This window comes from Polypterus senegalus, chromosome 16 (assembly GCF_016835505.1).
Source record: "Polypterus senegalus isolate Bchr_013 chromosome 16, ASM1683550v1, whole genome shotgun sequence".
In the NCBI taxonomy this organism is placed as follows: Eukaryota; Metazoa; Chordata; class Cladistia; order Polypteriformes; family Polypteridae; genus Polypterus; species Polypterus senegalus.
The window spans coordinates 23844216-23863115 of NC_053169.1; the positions used below are offsets into that span (position 1 = coordinate 23844216).

Genomic DNA, 18900 nt, shown 5'->3' on the forward strand with positions numbered 1-18900 from the left:
CTACAATACATTTTTAAATTAATTTTTTAAACTAAATTGAAGAGATGCTGCTGCCAACGCAGACCTACACAATGGTCATCTCAACTGCCTCTCAGACAAGCTGTGAACTTGAGAAATGTCACACGGTGAACATAAAAGATCTGATGGCTGCCTACGTCTGTACCATCTGAGACTATAAGAGACAGAGCAGTGTAACGTGGGATATTTTAAACATTCACATATTCACCTGGCAGAACTGAGATCAGCACCTCCTAAAGTGCCCCATTGCAACCCACTGCTCATCGGAAAAACGAAAAGGGTAAAAGTCTGAATATCTGGAGCAAGGAGAAAAGTTACAAGCTCATCTGGGGATGGAAGAGGTGAAGATCTAGAGTGAGAATAAAAGTAAGATGGAAAGTCCTTAAACCTGGCCTGAGTTCATATGATGAGAAATGTCCTATTGCTTTCATATAAGTTCTTTAAATTGGAACATCTCATAGCGATTCACGGCAAGATCAGGTGATGTGATATTTTGGGTACTGCAAAGAACCGACTTACACCCCTTATTGCAAATGCTGTTTTAATGCATGAGGTGGACTGGAGATTTGGTGTGAATGTGCTATGGTGAATAAGGGAGTGCAATACAACTAAAACTAAATGAGTGATCCAGACATTGAAATACAGACTGAACTCATCCACTGTACTGCACAGGAAAGTGTGTTACATTATTCTGACTGACTCAGCAACAGAAATGTTTCCTTCTGTACCTACAATATATCTTAATGATAAATCATACGGAATGCTAATGACTTCAAGCAAGGAATCATATTAATGACTTCAAATATAAACCTGTGGGACAATCCGAGCAGGTCTGACCTCATCTTACTGCCACCCACAAGCCTGGTATTGACAACAGCAGCACTCTGTTATCCAACCAGAAGATTATGTTTGTTTGTTGTTATTCTGTATTTTTTTGAGCTTCTATAAATTTTAATTTCCACTTGGGGACAAATAAAGTACTCTATCTATCTATCTATCTATCTATCTATCTATCTATCTATCTATCTATCTATCTATCTGTCTGTCTGTCTGTCTGTCTGTCTGTCTGTCTGTCTGTCTGTCTGTCTATCTATCTATCTATCTATCTATCTATCTATCTATCTATCTATCTATCTATCTAAAAGGGAACACCTTACCATTCACGACTACTCACATATGCTGGGATAAACAGAGTCACCAATCATCTTGACATTTGGGTCACTGAGGTGTGACAGAAGACCAGGATAGCTGCAGAAAATCCATGTGGTTAATAAACTCCCCAATGCCATTGAATGGGCTGGGTACTTAGGCCAGATCTTTGGAACTGTGCTTCCTAATGATTAATACATTATGCCTTAACTAAATCAATTATGAAGACATGGATGCCAGTGGTAAGTGCACCAGAAAGGAGTGAAAAATAAAGTACTATAGCAGACAGAAACAGCCACACTGGCAGTAGAAGGCATCCAGCACATGTCATTATGGCAGTACAGTGGCCATCGGAGGGTGGTATGCCCAGTCTGTGTGTGCTGTTTGCCCTGCCAAGTGATTTGATGGCACAATTTAGGTGTGTATGACAGTTTAGTAGTGGCAGTGTCCTCTATGATGAAGTGGGCTACCATGTGGGATTGATTTATGCTTTGGTGCCTAATGGTAACTGGATGGGCACTGGTTGGGCATGAACCTTAAAAAATGGCCTCATAAAAATCAAAGAATTAAGGTTGCCTCATTGATGCCTGTAATTGAGACTGCTCTTATTATCTTTAGAAAAGTCAGAAGTTTTTCTGGAGTGTATTATTTGAGAGGGACAGTTTGTCAACTGGCCACAAAATAATAATATTTATTGAGCTTATGTGAAAACACAAATTTTCTTATCTATCTATCTATCTATCTATCTATCTATCTATCTATCTATCTATCTATCTATCTATCTATCTATCTATCTATCTATCTATCTATCTATCTATCTATCTATCTATCTATCTATCTATCTATCTATCTATCTATCTATCAGTGCTACTTTGTCATGGTAGGGACCTATGGGAAGTCTGCTCCACTTTATACTCTTATATATTACAACAGAATGCCCCAAATCCAATACTCGTACCACACTGCCAAGGTTGACTGCTGTTGAATTTCCGTACTTGCCCCTTTCATTTTCATTCTGTAACCCTAGGCAACTAGATAAAGTGCCAGAAGACCCAAGAGGAAAAGTTGCACATCTATTCATGCAATACAGATACAGACATATAAGCAAGTGGAGTACAAATGTTGGCAAGATAAAAATACAACCTGGTTTGTGTTACGCATCCAGATTCCAGATTAGAAGCTCCAAGATTACCAGGTGTCTCTCTGTCTTTGCTCTGACATGGCCTTTGAGTCCCATCCTTGTCATCAAGTGAGTTGCCGTGGACTCGCAGTTTAAACAAGTAACTGCTGATGGTCAGCCGTGGCCCCACAACAGCAGGACTAGAAGCAGTCTCCTTTTATCCAGCCATCCATCCATCCATTTTCTAACCCGCTGAATCCGAATACCGGGTCACGGGGGTCTGCTGGAGCCAATCCCAGCTAACACAGGGCACAAGGCAGGAACCAATCCAGGGCAGGGTGCCAACCCACCGCAGAGTCTCCTTTTAGTGTCAGCTAAGTGTGTTGCTCTTTTAGCTCACAGGTTCCCAGCTGATCACTAGCAGTTTATCTCAGTGCAGATCTTCGTGTTGTGAGTCCCCGGCAATTCAGGTACTCTTTAAGATTTTCATTTTTCAGAATTTGTTTTGCTTTTATACTTACTTTTGATTTCTTATAGAATATATTCAAAATCTTGTATTATATTATTAGTCAATTTTTCAGTTACTCAAGCTAATCGAGGGTCCAAGACATCAACAATTCCAACCTGGATGGGATACTCACACATTATAGAGTACACTCAAAAAGGTTTTCGACAAATGTATGCTCCTTTGCAAACTATAAAATATACTGTATATTTAAATATATACTTGTACTTTCCAAAATATATGTTATGAAATGTTTTACAATTTTAAAATTATAACTCAATTATATGTAACTGTATTAAAGAACAAAAAATACACACTCATATACTCCATAAGTTCTTCAAAGTTTTCAACAAATGTTTTGGGGAATTTCCATTAAAGAAGGAGCTGCTAAAAAAATAACATGTTAAATTAAGAGGCCACGTAAAAATAGAAATCGGTGGAATAAAATTTGAGAAAACCAAGAATTTTCTAAAAAAAAAAACATATTTCTGAGCCTTAAAGTAAAGGAATAAACGGAAATGACAGTTTCGATGAAGACAATGCAGGACTGAGCAAAAGAAAAGGGGAGGCCAGCTCAGCCATCTCCTCAGTTCATTGCTGAAAATGCTCTGCTACGTGATCGTCGCAAGTTTGGTCTTGCTTAGTTTTAAATGGAGAAATAGTAATAGTAATAATAATAATAATAGCAATCCCTTATCAGACCCACTTAATCAATAATTATTATTGGCTCATATAAACAACAGCCTTGTAACTCCATTTGAAAATGTGGCCAGTGCTAACCTGAAGAAGTCAGTTTGCTGAAACGTAGCATTGACTTCATTGCCAGCCTATTTCCCTCGCTATGAGCACCACACTCAGACTGAGACTCTGATTATATATACGCACATTACAAATGAAGCTTATTTCGATGCACAGCGCCTCAGACTCCATCACTATTCCACACGACTGCCTTCTTCATTTACAGTAGATGTCATTCAGAAATCACCAGCCCTACTTTTATTGATTGGCAGATGTTTTGATTTTCACTGTCCAATAAAGTCAGGCATGCCATGTTTAACCAACACATTCAACCTGTGCGTGTGGACAACAGAGAAACTGTCACAGTGCCACGTTTAAAATTCCAGTGTAACTTAGTAGAGGTCCAGACCATTTACTTCTAGTTTGAAACATTTCTCGTTTCCTTTAGAATCTGGGTGATTTGTTTCCTGGAAGGACAATAATAGAAATCATAGAGCCATGCCACCCTGGGCAGAATCATGTAATGTTTCTCCCATGAGGCTAGAGGGCAGATGACACAACGGGAGGTGTGGATTATTGTTATTGTCCTCTTAAATACGGGGGCGAGGAGTGGTGGCTCTGAGGCTAGGGATCTGCACTGACAATCGGAAGGTTACTGGTTCAGATCCTGGATTTGCCAAAAATGACTCTACTGCATCAGAGGCATTGCTAGGGTTTTCAGCACCTGGGGAAACTAAAGATGTCGCGCCCTCTCCTATTTGCCAAAATGCAATGTGGAAGGGAAAGAACAATTTTTAAAAATGTATTTAAAATAATAGTATTTTAAGAAAAAAAAATTCATATTTTTTAATTTAAAAAGTTTTATATTTTTAAATATTTTAATTTTAAAGCACTTTTATGTGTATATTTTCAAGTTTTCGCTAAATTTATAAAGATAAAACGAAATAAAATAATTAAGACAGTTCGAAAATATGTATTTGCAACAACTTAGGCAATGATACACTAATGCCTCATGGCAGTCACGCGACCTGTTTAATAACGTCAAAAATGTTTCTGGGTGGGAGTCAAGCATGTTAGAGTAGTGGAGGGGATAAATTATTGTCTTTTGGGTATATAGAACTAATACGTGCTTTGAAATCAGAAAGAGACAAAAAACATAGGAAAAAGATATTCTCATACTGATGGAGTGATGGACTGAGTATGCAAATGTTTTTTATTTACTTTTTAGTGCAGTTAAGAATGGAAAACATTTCATTCTAAAATTTCGTAACATCAATTTGGCGCCCCCTGGATGCTGCGCCCATGGACAGATGTCCCCCCTTTCCCCCCCTAGCTACGCCACTGTACTCCATTGGGCCCTTGAGCAAGGCCCTTAACCTGCAATTGCTCCGTCCTGGGTATGATGTTAATCTGCATCCAGCCCTGCATGTAGGCCTTCCAGGGAAAAACCTGGGTGTTGGTGACAGAACTGGCACTCCAGCCACCATAAAAAACCTCACATTGGTTCCATTCCATCTGAACTAGTGTGGTGTTGAGGTGTCACCCATCACATGGCTGCGCTTGGGTCCTAATCTGGGATCCTGACTTGGTTTGTCATGCAGTGGGTATGGCAACGTGTGCTCCTAACCTCCCTCTCTCTTAAATACACCGTTTTGGGGTTTCACTGCATATCATACTGTCTGTATAATTTTGTATGTAAAAATTTAATTTGACTTGACTTGGATAACTGACCACCAATTCAGAAAGAGAGCAAACCCAAGGTACTGATTTACTGTACAGACTGCATCTCTGTTGTTAGTCATTAGCACTAAAACAGAAGTAACATGATTGTTATAATTTGTTGCTAACCCTCACCTATTCTGTTTCTCTTCTCTGTATTCAAATGTGGCACTCGGTGCCACAGCCCACCTGCCAAGTTGTTTGCCTGCCTGTGGTAAAGTCATCCCTGATGGAGGATCGCAGGAATCATGTGGTAGAGGGGTCCTTTCATTGGATTGGCTGACCCAGCACTGTTTCAGCTGTTGAATGGCCAAGTGGGTGAGGCAACTTGATGGCTGAGGTCTCCAGGACTCTAAACAAATCCAAATCATATTATGGGATATCATCTACTGTTAAATTCTGCTCCGTACTTTTAAAATTTTTATTTTTATACTGTATTGAGGATTTGTTCTTTTTTGTGTATTGTATTGTATTGACCCCCTTCTTTTTGATGCCCACTGCACGCCCAACCTATCTGGAAAGGGGTCTCTTTTTGAACTGCCTTTCCCAAGGTTTCTTCCATTTTTACCCCACAAGGGTTTTTTTTTGGGAGTTTTTCCTTGTCTTCTCAGAGAGTCAAGGCTGGGGGGGGCTGTCAAGAGGCAGGGCCTGTTAAAGCTCATTGCGGCACTTCTTGGGCTATACAAAAATAAAATTGTATTGTATTGTATTGTATTCTATCTGGCATCCCACAAAAACGTATCCATCGCTTACAACTTATTCAAAATTCTGCTGCCAGGATAATAACCTGCTGTTCTAAATCCACTGAACATACTACACCTATTCTCTCTCAACGTCACTGGCTCCCTGTTCACTACAGAATACAATACTAAATCCCGCTCTGAACATTTAAAGCTCTCCACAACCTCACTGATCTCCTCCAGACTGACACCCCTCTCGCTCATTCAGATCCTCATCTGCAGCTCGACTTTCTGTACCGCACATCAGACTCAGTGCTATGGGAGCTCAAGCGTCTCTCATTGTGCTCCTCAACTCTGGAATTCTCTTCCCTCTCGTATTCGTCAGTTCGATTCAATAACACATTTTAAAACTGTCCTCAAAACTTATCTTTTCAAACTGGCATACCAATTGTGAATTTTGCACTGTTACTGCCTGTTATCTTTGTTTGTTTGCTAATTATTGCTTTTTAATTTATCATTCTCTTTGTTTTTATTTTACTAATGTTGTCTAATTTCATTTTAAGGTGACCTTCAGTGCTCAGAAAGGCGCCTATTAAATAAAATGCATTATTATTATTATTATTATTATGGTTCCCAACATAGAGGAGGTTGATATGTGTTGCTAGTTTTAAGAAACCGAATCAGTAACAGAGCAGTAGTTTCAAAGCTCTTTATAGGCAGTTAAAGTTTTGGAGTAGAGCAGGTACTACCCCTGTGTAGGTGAATCTAGAGTTTTATTTTGCTTTTTTGTGAGTACTTTATATTCTGTCTTATTGGTCCCTCCCTGGTTGCTTTATCTGTCTGTAAGGTTGCCATCTTTTTGATTCATCTACTTTATATGAGTGCCAAGAGTCTCCCATCACAAGGTGTATAGAGCAGAGATGTTTAGGGTCGTCTAAAGGTTTCTGACAATTTGGTTTGCTCGTTACTCATTCTGGCCTAAATATCACTGCTGGCCTAAATATTTTCTTTCATTTCATGGTAGATGTTTTGAACCAGCGTAACTTAGTACTGAACGTACTGCATAGCAGTCATTGCTCAGAAACACAGACAGGTTTGTTTAAAGAAAAGCGTTCATGGCAGTTTGACTTGGGCTGCATGCACACTACTCCATTTCCATTTCAAGGCACAGACATTGATGAAGCTGGGAATTAGGGCAAGAGATTGGTTTCTTAAGGAAAAACGTTCTTTTAGCTGGGACATTTTGCTATTCCATGTGAGCACATCTGTGTTTTTAATGAACAACTTGGTGTTAATAACACAGACTGCGCTAAGGAAGGTGTTGGAATTCAGGTAATAGTAGTCTTTGTTCCTATTAAGGTGAACTGAAATGAAACCAAACAGTGTGGACCACCGGGGCACGTACAGCCCACCCTAACCCGACACAGACAGGCAGAGACACAAGTGCAGCACACAACACATTTTTCTTCAGGACTGGGGAAGTGCTTTTCTTTGCTCCCCAGAGCACCAAAGTTCACAGTTCGCAGTTCTTTTCTCTCTTTCTCTCTACTTTCTCTCACTTTCTTCCACCTCAAGCTTTGTCCGCTTCCTCCCAACCCTGGCCTCAGAGTGGTGGCCGCTGGCTGCTTTTATACGCCACCCGGAAGTGTTCTGGGTGCTCGTTGGCCTACTTCCGGGTGTGGCGGGAGTGCTGCAAACAAGGGCTCAGGAGTTCTCCAGGCGCCCCCTGGCAGTGGCCACGGGGGCGGACTGGCCATTTGGGCAATGCCCAGTGGGCCGCGGACTCTGGTCTGGTCATGGACCGGCCGTTTCATGAAATAAATTTTATGTACTGGTTACTGTTTGATATTAAAATGAATTTTCTAAACGACTAAACATTATCTGTCCAGTACTGCGATTTATATAATATACCGTATTACATCATCAAGTTGTTTTAGTTGTCAGTACACAACGTTGCAGTGAAAAATTTGATCAAAACCGCCTTTTGCCGATTTCTGTTTCGATACCGCTACATTTGGGTTAGCTTACACATTATAGCAATTTATTTTTTCTCCTATCTAGTATTTAAATTCTTCAGTACTAATAATTAGTTTAGATTATGTATTACGCATTTTATTGTTCCTGGCTGCTACAAGGTGCTACTCCGGTTGAACCTCTTGACTGATTCCTTACAAGAGCATTGGGTTTGCCGACAAACTCCTGCTAACGCTGCCTGTGTTACAAGTGCAGTGTGAACGATCATTCTCTGCATTGAAGAAAATCAAAAGCCGCCTGAGAAACACAATGACGCAAGAACGTCTTGAGGCGTTCATGTTGATGTCGGTGGAAAAAAGTATCCGAGTCAAACTTGACACTAACAGTATTGTTAATGATGTGGCTGCTAAAAGCAGTGAACTGCGTAAGCTACGAGCCTACTAGGGTACATGACATTGACATTTGACATGTACTCTAATAACGTGTAAGCCATGTTACTAAATTTTTACTTTTTATTAAATTTTATTTCTGAGAATGTCGTCAAATTTTATGTTGTGTCTAAACAGCAGTGTACAGATTACGTTTGGCAACAGTTTAGGTAGAGTTCATATCATAGGCTCATAGCAAGTAGTGAGCCGCGTACTCGTCACAAATTTAAAGAAAATATAGTGAATAATGGGCCGAGTGGGTCGACCTCGTCACCTCACTCATTGAAGGATGCCCGGGTCGGTTTTGAGACCCAGTCCGCTCCTGCCAGCAGTGTTGAGCTTCCATGCTCCAAACCTGTGGCACTGCTGCATGCCAGGGGGGCTGCCCTCTAGTGCTCCAGGAGAGGTAATGGTCTGGATATGCTCTCACCCCTGGACCTTCCATTATAGGGGCGTCCCGGCTGGGCCGTCCACCACACTAGTAAAGGTTATTAACCCTTTTCAAAAATGTATTGTGTAATTATGATTTCTAAGGGAATGAAATGATGCAAGACAGTTAAAAGGAAATGTTCTGCACTGGGTTTATATGATGAAGCGTTAATTGTAAACGGTACACTTTAGCGTAAGTTAAGTTGAATGAATTCCTCCAATGCCTTTCAAACATATGAAATTGACTCATCCCGACCAGTTATATAAGGCGCTAAATCTTCAACATTAACTAACAGTTTTTTTGTTCAAGTACATTATTTAAAATTTCCCCAAATCTGATTGATTAAGTAAGTCGTATAAATAGCAAGCATCTTAATTGCAAAAGGGATTGGGTGCCATTTCTCAATATAAAAAAAAAAGAAATCTCAGTTTATATTGTTGATACGAACCTACCAACACTTTGGGCCAATTCTAGGCCGTGTAACAAAACACAGAGAAAACCTCAAAGATTTGAGACAAACTCCATTACATTTGCACTATAACAAAGAGAGCTCATTCAAAGGAATACCCATCCATCCATTATCCAACCCGCCATATCCTAACTACAGGGTCACGGGGGTCTGCTGAAGCCAATCCCAGCCAACACAGGGCGCAAGACAGGAAACAAACCCTGGGCAGGGCACCAGCCCACCGCAGGGCACACACACACACACCAAGCACACACTAGGGACAATTTAGAATTGCCAATGTCTTTGGACTGTGGGAGGAAATCCACGCAGACGCGGGGAGAACATTCAAACTCCATGCAGGGAGGACACAGGAAGCAAACCCAGGTCTCCTGTGCCACTGTGCCACTGTGCCGCCCTTAAAGGAATACTCCACCCCAAAATTATTTTTTATATGTCACTTACCCCGTGTGATTTGTAGTGGTGGCTGAGAAAGAAATTGTGTTCACCTGTTTTCAAACAGGATGGGGAGAACAAAGTTTATGATATAACTGAAGCCAGCAGGGACTAATACTGTACAACGGCAAATGAAGTCGTCAGAAATGTTTTTCATAAATTTAATGTTATTCACATCAAATAATCCACTTGGCAGTTTTGCGGTCGTATGCACAAAACATGCAAAATGACTGACTGACTTTTTGAATGGAAGACCCTGCCTCTCCCCCTCAATCATTGGTCAACAGTCCTGTCTTCAGTTCAAAAAGTCATTTCCAAGAGGCTTTAATTTTCTGTTGATGGTATATGCTGATTATTCCCAAAAGTATATATTTAATATTATTTTGAGCAAAAAAAAGAATACATTTTGCATGTTTTGTGCATACAGCTGAATAACTGAGAAGGCGGTGACGTGACATAAGTAACTAGAGTTTTTTTAAAAAATTGTTTCCTTAGACGTTTTCACTTCATTTGCTGTTGCACAGCATGAGTCACTATTGGCGTCTTTTCTATCACAAACTTTTTTCTCTTCATTGTGCATGAAAACACAAGATTAACATTTTTCTTGGCAACCACCGCAAAGGTAAACAAATGTTTGGTTTTGCTATCAGGGGTGAGAATGTAGCTGTGATCTCTTTGCCAAAAATGTAAAAAGTTGGCTAGATATCTCTGGCCAAGCGGAAGGTAGATACACTCCAACGTCAAACATTGGCACTGTAACTCATCGTGTTCAGCTCTGATGGGTGCCCCCTGCATGGGGAGAAGAGCATGTGTCCGTGATATCTCTGCCAATGAGCAGCTATCCTCTAAAACACACATAGCTGCGATCTCTCTCTAAAAAACGTCAAACGTTACTCTTTAACAATCTCTAGATAATAACGTCTGCTGAACAAACAGGTATCGCTAGCTAAGCGGAGGCAAAGTGCACTCCAACACGTGGCGAGAGGTAGAGCGACTCGAACTGAGGCTGGCAAGTGAATGAAGAAGGCCCCACCTGGCTCCCTACTCCTGAGGTAACCTCCCTGGCCTGCAGCCTGTTTCTCGGATTCGCACAAATAAATTGGTACCGCAACCAAACTATGATACTGCAAAATCAACCAGAATGTTCAGGCAAATAATAGAAAAAAATAAACAATCTAAATCCATTAAGTAGTTCTCTTGTGAAAAGTGGGCAGACAGACAGGATTTTTTTTTTATATATAGAGATATTCCTTTTGAGCTATTAGGGCTTCTGACACTGGCTGTTGTCACAAGAATGGACAGGAGATATAAAAAGGTTTGGGGCAGCCACCCGTGTATTATGCCCTGTCTGCAAAATGAGATAGATAGATAGATAGATAGATAGATAGATAGATAGATAGATAGATAGATAGATAGATAGATAGATAGATAGATAGATAGATAAGGCACTATATGATAGATAGATAGATAGATAGATAGATAGATAGATAGATAGATAGATAGATAGATAGATAGATAGATAGATAAGGCACTATATGATTGATAGATAGATAGATAGATAGATAGATAGATAAGGCACTATATGATTGATAGATAGATAGATAGATAGATAGATAGATAGATAAGGCACTATATGATAGATAGATAGATAGATAGATAGATAGATAGATAGATAGATAGATAGATAGATAGATTCACTTACTCCAGCAGCAGCATGCTGATAAAAAAAAAAACAATATTACATTAAAGAGTGATAACAATGCAGGTGTAACAGACAATAACTTTGTATAATGTTAACGTTTACCCCCCGGGTAGAATTGAAGAGTCGCATAGTGTGGGGTCTCCTCAGTCTGTCAGTGGAGCAGGACGGTGACAGCAGTCTGTCGCTGAAGCTGCTCCTCTGTCTGGAGATGATCCTGTTCGGTGGATTCTCCATGATTGACCGGAGTCTGCTCAGCGCCCGTCGCTCTGCCATGGATGTTAAACTGTCCAGCTCCATGCCTACAATAGAGCCTGCCTTCCTCACCAGTTTGTCCAGGTGTGAGGCGTCCTTCATCTTTATGCTGCCTGCCCAGCACACCACCGCGTAGAAGAGTAGAAGAGAGCACTCGCCACAACCGTCTGATAGATCATCTGCAGCATCTTATTGCAGATGTTGAAGGACGCCGGTCTTCTAAGGAAGTATAGTCGGCTCTGTCCTCTCTTGCACAGAGCATCAGTGTTGGCAGTCCAGTCCAATTTATCATCCAGCTGCACTCCCAAGTATTTATAAATGGTTAAATATTGTTGAGTTGTGTCTGGATTAAAGTCCAAAACAGACCTGGAGACATGTGGCAAAGATGGCGGTTTTAAAGGTCTGGACCAGAAGTGATGTCATTGGGACAGGAAGGGACATTGTCGTGGGTGCTGGAACAGGAAGTGACATCATCATCATGGGCACCGGAAAGTGACGTCAACGCAACAGGAAGTGACATCGTCACAGGAGCTCGAACCTGAAGTGATGTCGTCAGCCTGTGGGATTTCCTGTGAATGGTCTGCAGAGGATTGAGAGAAAAAGTCAGTGCATCTCACCACCCCCGGGTCAGGCATGGAATAGTCACTATTTGGACCCTTTAGCTGCCTCCCATGCACACGTGTGTGACACTGTAACAATGAACACCTGCTTCTGATACAGAGATCTTTATATTACATTAAAAATAGGTCATCAATTGAACTGGGATTGTCCTTCATGAGGCCAGTTAAACATGAAAGAGTGGAAGGTTACAAATGTGATTTATTATCTTATGACTGGTTATGCCTTCAAACATGATTTATGTAGAAATAGTTACTTTAGTTACTGTATAATTAAGTTTATTTTCAGGTTTACAGTTATATATACAAATGGGGACAGGGGAAAATGTATAATTCAACATAAAAACATCACTTTTTTAATATCAAATTAAAAGACCTGCAAAGTTAGCAACATCATGTTTCAACAAAAGACATGATAAATTCCCTTGCTGCCATCGCTAACCCTTTGGTAAGTTAACCTTGAAGTTTGTAAAGGCTTGTTGTTTTGCCGTTTAGCTTTAATGGAGATGCAGCAAGTAACTCGCACAAAAGAATGTGAACTTCCACTAAACCAGCCAGAGAAAGAAGGAGTGCTTCGAATGTAATTAGCAGGGAACGCTCGATGTAAAGAATGGTGAGAAGTTCAATTTAGCATGTGAAGGACCTCTCATGGAGTCCCAAGTAATTATATTTAAATCTTCCCGATAAACAAAAGAATCAGGTATGCGAACGTCTTAGCACACATTAAGAATCCACGTCTGCACTACCCCGCTACCTGCGTCCCTCAGAAATGATTTCACATCTTGTTATTAAAATTGAAAAGTGTACCAGGGCTTTATAATGAACTTATATATCATAAGTGACAGGCTTCCCCTGGGTGGTACCGTTCACCTGTGTAAAGTAGGCCAGTTGCTGCATACTATAAGCTGCAAATTTCCATTTTGACTTTTTGGAATATGTGTATTGGGACATGCACATGCATACACACATGAGACAGAAATGAGGTGCAGCTCTCACATATTGAAGATGGTCACGAAATAATGAAAACTACCGCTTGCTGTGCTCAGATCTTCCGTGCCATTTCTCCAGTTCACCAACCTAACTCTCGTTCCTTTATCTCTTCTTCATCAACTGTCCTCTTCTGTGTTTTCTCTTAGGGAGAGCTGTTCTTCAGATCACAGAAAACAAGAAACCGCACCACATTAAACAGCCTTTAGGAGCCCCATTGCGCTTTTCTAAGTCATGTCATCTTCAAATCCATTTCATTCAGATCAAGGTGGCATGGGGAAAGTATGGGGGGCACTGGAGCCTGTCCCAGCTACCATACAAACAAACATGGGTGAACACACACACACACACCAAACACACACACTAGGGCCAATTGAGCGTTGCCAGTTCCGCTAATCTGCCTGTCATCGGGCAGTGGGAGGAAACCCACACAGACATAAGGAGAACATGCAAACACCACCGAGGGAGGACCAGGACTCGAATCCAGGTCTCCTAAGTGAGGCAGACATTCAATCACCTTTTTTAACTTGCTCATCCTAATTACATTGTCTGGGATTGCCAGTCATCAGTAGGTCTTTAATTTATAAACCACCATAACCACACTTACTGTACATTCACCAGCCACTTCAACAAATGACACTTTTATCTACATGTGTGTTAAATTAGGGTGAAAGGACAAGTTTAGCATTTTAAAGTTCAGTTATGTTTTTCATACTCTCATATGCACCACACAATTGCATTGTTAAGTCAGCGGTTCTCAAACTGTGGGGCGCACTGAAGCTGTACAAGGGGGGCGTCGAATAAATGAACCATCCGTCCATCCATTATCCAACCCGCTATATCCTAACTACAGTGTCACGGGGGCCTACTGGAGCCAATCCCAGCCAACACAGGGCGCAAGGCAGGAAACAAACCCCGGGCAGGGCGCCAGCCCACCGCAGTCAATAGTTACCCCTAAGTTCTTTACCTCTGTCTTGACTTTAAGCCTAATGCAGGCCCGTCGCGACAAGGCAGGCAAACCAAGCAATTGCTTGGGGCCCCGAGCTGGCCTGGGGCCCCAAGACAACGACTGGTTAAGAATAAAATGCAGCGACAAACTGTGTGAGCGCCCCATTGATAGTGAATGCAGTAAAGTGCAATGACACTGTTATCGGGACCCCCTCAAGGGGGCCCCCCTCGCTGACAGCAGCCAGCCAACCACGCGATCTCTGCTGCCGGCAAAATACAAAACTTCCTCGGCAGTCATGAAGCGGAATTATGCTTCAGGAAGCCAAAAAAGAAAGAAGAGAAAGGAAGAGGAGGATAAGAAAAAACAAGACAGTGGTAAGTGATAAATTACACACATAAAATAGCTCTACTTGTCTTGTACAAATGGTGCAATTTTGCAGCAGGTAGGCTAGCAGAAATATGTATGGCTATGCTGTGGTTCCTTTGCGTGCGTGTGGGGGGCTTCCATGTCCATTTTGCTTGGGGCCCCCAAATTCCTTCAAACGGCCCTGCCCTAATGGATGAAGTTTATTTGTAATATCCTCATTATATCCCTTTTTACCAATCACTAAGATTTCATAAAGTCTTATGATGAAATTGTTGGATGTGTCTGAACATTGTAGATAGTGGATCATTGTGTCCATTTGCACAATTACAGTATCTGAGAAATACTGAATCTTTATAATCTTTAGAAAAAACTGCCGCAAGGCTGTTTTTAGGGTAACAGAAATACCTATAGTCACTGCAGCATAAAGTGTCACCGAGCCAACTTTCACACATTTCTAATTGAATTAAGTTGTTCTTTAATTTATGTTTTTACTTTTCACTTTTATGCACATGAACATCATGTCACTTATCAGCTTCAATTTCAAGGAACAGGAAGAGTAAGCTGCTGTGTCTGAGGTTCACACAACACGCCACACAGCCACAGGAATGATTGTGGGATGGGGCAGAAGCAGAAGTCAGATGGTAGCGTACAACGAGACCTACCTTCGCATTCTGGTACTCTGAAGGACAATACTTAGCTTGTATGGTGATTAATAAACAAATAATATCATAACTATCATATTGAATAAATGGAGACTATCATTATTAGCTTATTGAATAAATAAATATACCTTTAATGTTCTACATTTCTTACATGGTGACACGAGGCCATCAAACCCCGCCCATATCTGGTCTGGCCCCGCCCCATCCTGTGTCCTGCAGTGCGGCGTATTTGCTTCAGTGTTCTTGACGGCAGGTGTTTCACTGTTTTTACCATCAGGAGCTGCAATCAAACAAGTACATTTAAAAAAAAATATAAAAATTATACAAGTTGAAGTAACATCTCTCAAGGTAAAATTGAAATAGTAAACTAACTTGTAGCTGAACTCGCACAGAGTGTTTCTCTCTTTTTGAGATTGACAAGTTTGCAAATTTGGCAATGCTTTTCAGTGGGAGATTTTGAAATTTCAAAAACATGTGCAGCGTGCTGCTTTCAAGATATCTCAATGAAAACTGAACAAAATTCCTTGAAGAATTTGTGTGCCAAATTTCAACAAAATTGGCCCACTTGGAGCCAAGTTGTTTCATGCAGACAGTAAAACCTCGATTATCCATCAGGAGTCGGGACTGAGGCCTTGATGGATAAGAGAAAAGACGGATAACAGAACAGCTACTTTAAAAATGATATACAGTAGATTAGTTTTAATGAATAGTTGTATTTATTTACAAAAAAAAACCTATATTGTTAACAAAATGTAATATAGTATTAACACAATTAATTAATTTATATAAGACTGTAATGACCAGTGTAATAAGAAAACACAACTCAGAAGTACTGGAGTTTTCTGGAGTCTTTGTTCCGTAACAAATGGTGCCCTGTCTTATACTCCATTATCTGGGTTACAGCTCCAAAACAATAATAGAAACCTTTCTCTGCTGATAATTATCTCCTGCCACTTACATTCTGCCTTTTTCTATATCACAAACACTCCTGCTTATTGTCTCCTGACTCTCTACTCCAAATTTCCTTCCGCCGCACCTTCCTTTTTCTCCTAACTTCTCCTGCCACTCATCTCCTAACAGATGTGTCTGCAACTTACAGAATAGAAGCCCTTCACCCAGTCCCATCACTTACAGCATTCATCCCACCCTTTCTGCTCCCGCACAGAGCATCACAAGCTGGCGACACATCACAATATATTTACAAAACATAATATAACAGAATTTAAACAGAAAATTTCAATGCAGAAGAACAGTAACATAACATTAATACAGAATAACAATACCATCGGGCGTTTCCATTTTCAACACGTTTTTCAATGTGGTTGGCATCACGCTTTATGTCGTTCACTGTTGTTCTTCCTTCTCATAAATTTAAGCAATACATGAAGCACTTTTGCTGTTTCATAAACGTTTAATAACTTACATTTTTTGTCACAAATCCAACACCACACTCATATTTTTATCGGCTATAACAATGTGTAGAAGTTTAATTATAACAAAAGAGAAAAGCTACGAAATGCTATTAAAGCTGAAGGTGTGTAACTGACACTGTGATTTCAAAATGATACGTGGTGCTGGGGAGAGAGATAGATAGATAGATAGATAGATAGATAGATAGATAGATAGATAGATAGATAGATATGAAAGGCACTATATGATAGAAAGAAAGAAAGAAAGAAAGAAAGAAAATGTTTAATTTTTACCTGAGCTCAATAAATATTATCTTGTGGCCAGTTGACAAACTGTCCCTCTCAAATGCACTCCAGAGAAACGTCTGCCTTCACTAAAGATAAAAGGAGCAGTCACAATTACAGTGAGGCATCATTAATTCTTTGATTTTTTATGAAGCTACGTTTTTTAAGGTTCATGTCCAACCAGTGCCCATTCAGTTAGCATTAGGCACAAAGCATAAATCAATCCTACATGGTGGCCCACTTCATCATAGAGGACACTGCCACTACTAAACTGTCATACACACCTAAAGTGTGCCACCAAATCACTTGGCAGGGCAAACAGCACACACAGACTGGGCATACCACCCTCCGATGGCCACTGTACTGCCATAATGACATGTGCTGGATGCCTTCTACTGCCAGTGTGGCTGTTTCTGTCTGCTATAGTACTTTATTTTTCACTCCTTTGTGGTGCACTTACCGCTGGCATCCATGTCTTCATAATTGATTTAGTTAAGGCATAATGTATTAATCATTAGGAAGCACAGTGGCCACCATGGCAGTCTAGAAGCTCCAAAGATCTGGCCTAAGTGCTCAACCCATTCAATGGCATTGGGGAGTTTATTAACCACATGGATTTTCTGCAGCTATCCTGGTCTTCTGTCACACCTCAGTGACCCAAATGTCAAGATGATTGGTGACTCTGTTTTACCCCAGCATATGTGAGTAGTCGTGAATGGCAAGGTGTTCCCTTTGATAAGTAAGCATCTCATGCTTGTAACTGATGCTGCTAGGAATAGCCCTCTACGCCTCCATATTTCTTTAATGGACTAAGTGGCTTCAGAAAATGGATGGATGGTGTTTATCCACGTGATCACCATGCTGCTTAAGAATTCTGTTTCTAATGACGATCACACATGCTGACTTTCTTGAGGAGATCATTCTCGACACTTTTAATTACAAAGTGACTATTTCTGTTCTGAACAAGCAAGGATCTAATGATGTCATGAAGTCACAAGCTCTGCCTGATTACTGCTGACTCTTATAAACGTATTAACATCCTGTCAGGATTTTTAAAAGCTCCAGATTAAGTGCTCTGTTACATCAATCAGTTTTAACAAAGCTTGCATGGCCGTTTTATCCTTAAATTACATGCAGACCTTCTCTGCTTTTTCATCAGTGTTACACAAATATCACATTTTGTATGGACTTTTGGAAAAATGATAAAAATGAATAAATATAAACAATTTGCTTTGTTTTGATAATGAACATAAATATGTAGGAAGTAGCATTTATTTCATTAATTAATTTAATTAATGATTAATTTAATTTATTTAATTTGTGCTTGTTCTGTTTTTCTTTCATTGTAAAATGGTTATAAAAAATAATAAAATTATAAAGATATATCTGATGTGACCAAAATGTGACTACTCTATATTTTCAACATGAGTACAGTGGACTTCAGAAAATCACGTCCTGCCCACATCCCACTCAGCATTAACGGTTTAGTCGCGGAGATTGTTAGGAGTACCAAGTTCCTCGGTGTGCACTTAACTGAGGAACTTAATTGGACACATAACACCTCATCACTAATCAAGAAATCCCAGCAGAGACTACACTTCCTGAGGCGGCTGAAGCGAGCACGTCTTCCCCCTTCCATCCTCACCATGTTCTACAGAGGCACCATAGAGAGTGTCCTGACCAGCTGCATCACTGTCTGGTATGGCAACTGCAACATATCCGACCGCAAGCGCCTGCAAAGGATAGTGAAGACAGCAGAGAACATTATTTGGGTGCCTCTCCCTTCACTACAGGACATATTTTACAAACGCAGTGTCCGCAAGGCCTGCAGCATTGTGCAGGACCCCTTACACCCCTCACATGGACTTTTCACACTTCTGCCATCCAAGAGAAGATACTGCAGCATCAAAGCCAAATCTGCCAGGCTACAAGAGAGTTTTTACCCCCAAGCTGTTAGACTCCTTAACACCAGGCTGCCCCCTGGGATCTTCCACACGGCCTCAACCACC

At 40.6% G+C, this 18900-nt stretch overlaps 1 protein-coding gene across 1 annotated transcript in view; it reads left to right on the plus strand.

Annotated features, from left to right (window-relative positions):
• Window positions 1-18900, plus strand: part of slc24a3 (solute carrier family 24 member 3) — a 406434-nt gene that overhangs the window by 303461 nt on the left and 84073 nt on the right. The window lies entirely within an intron of this gene.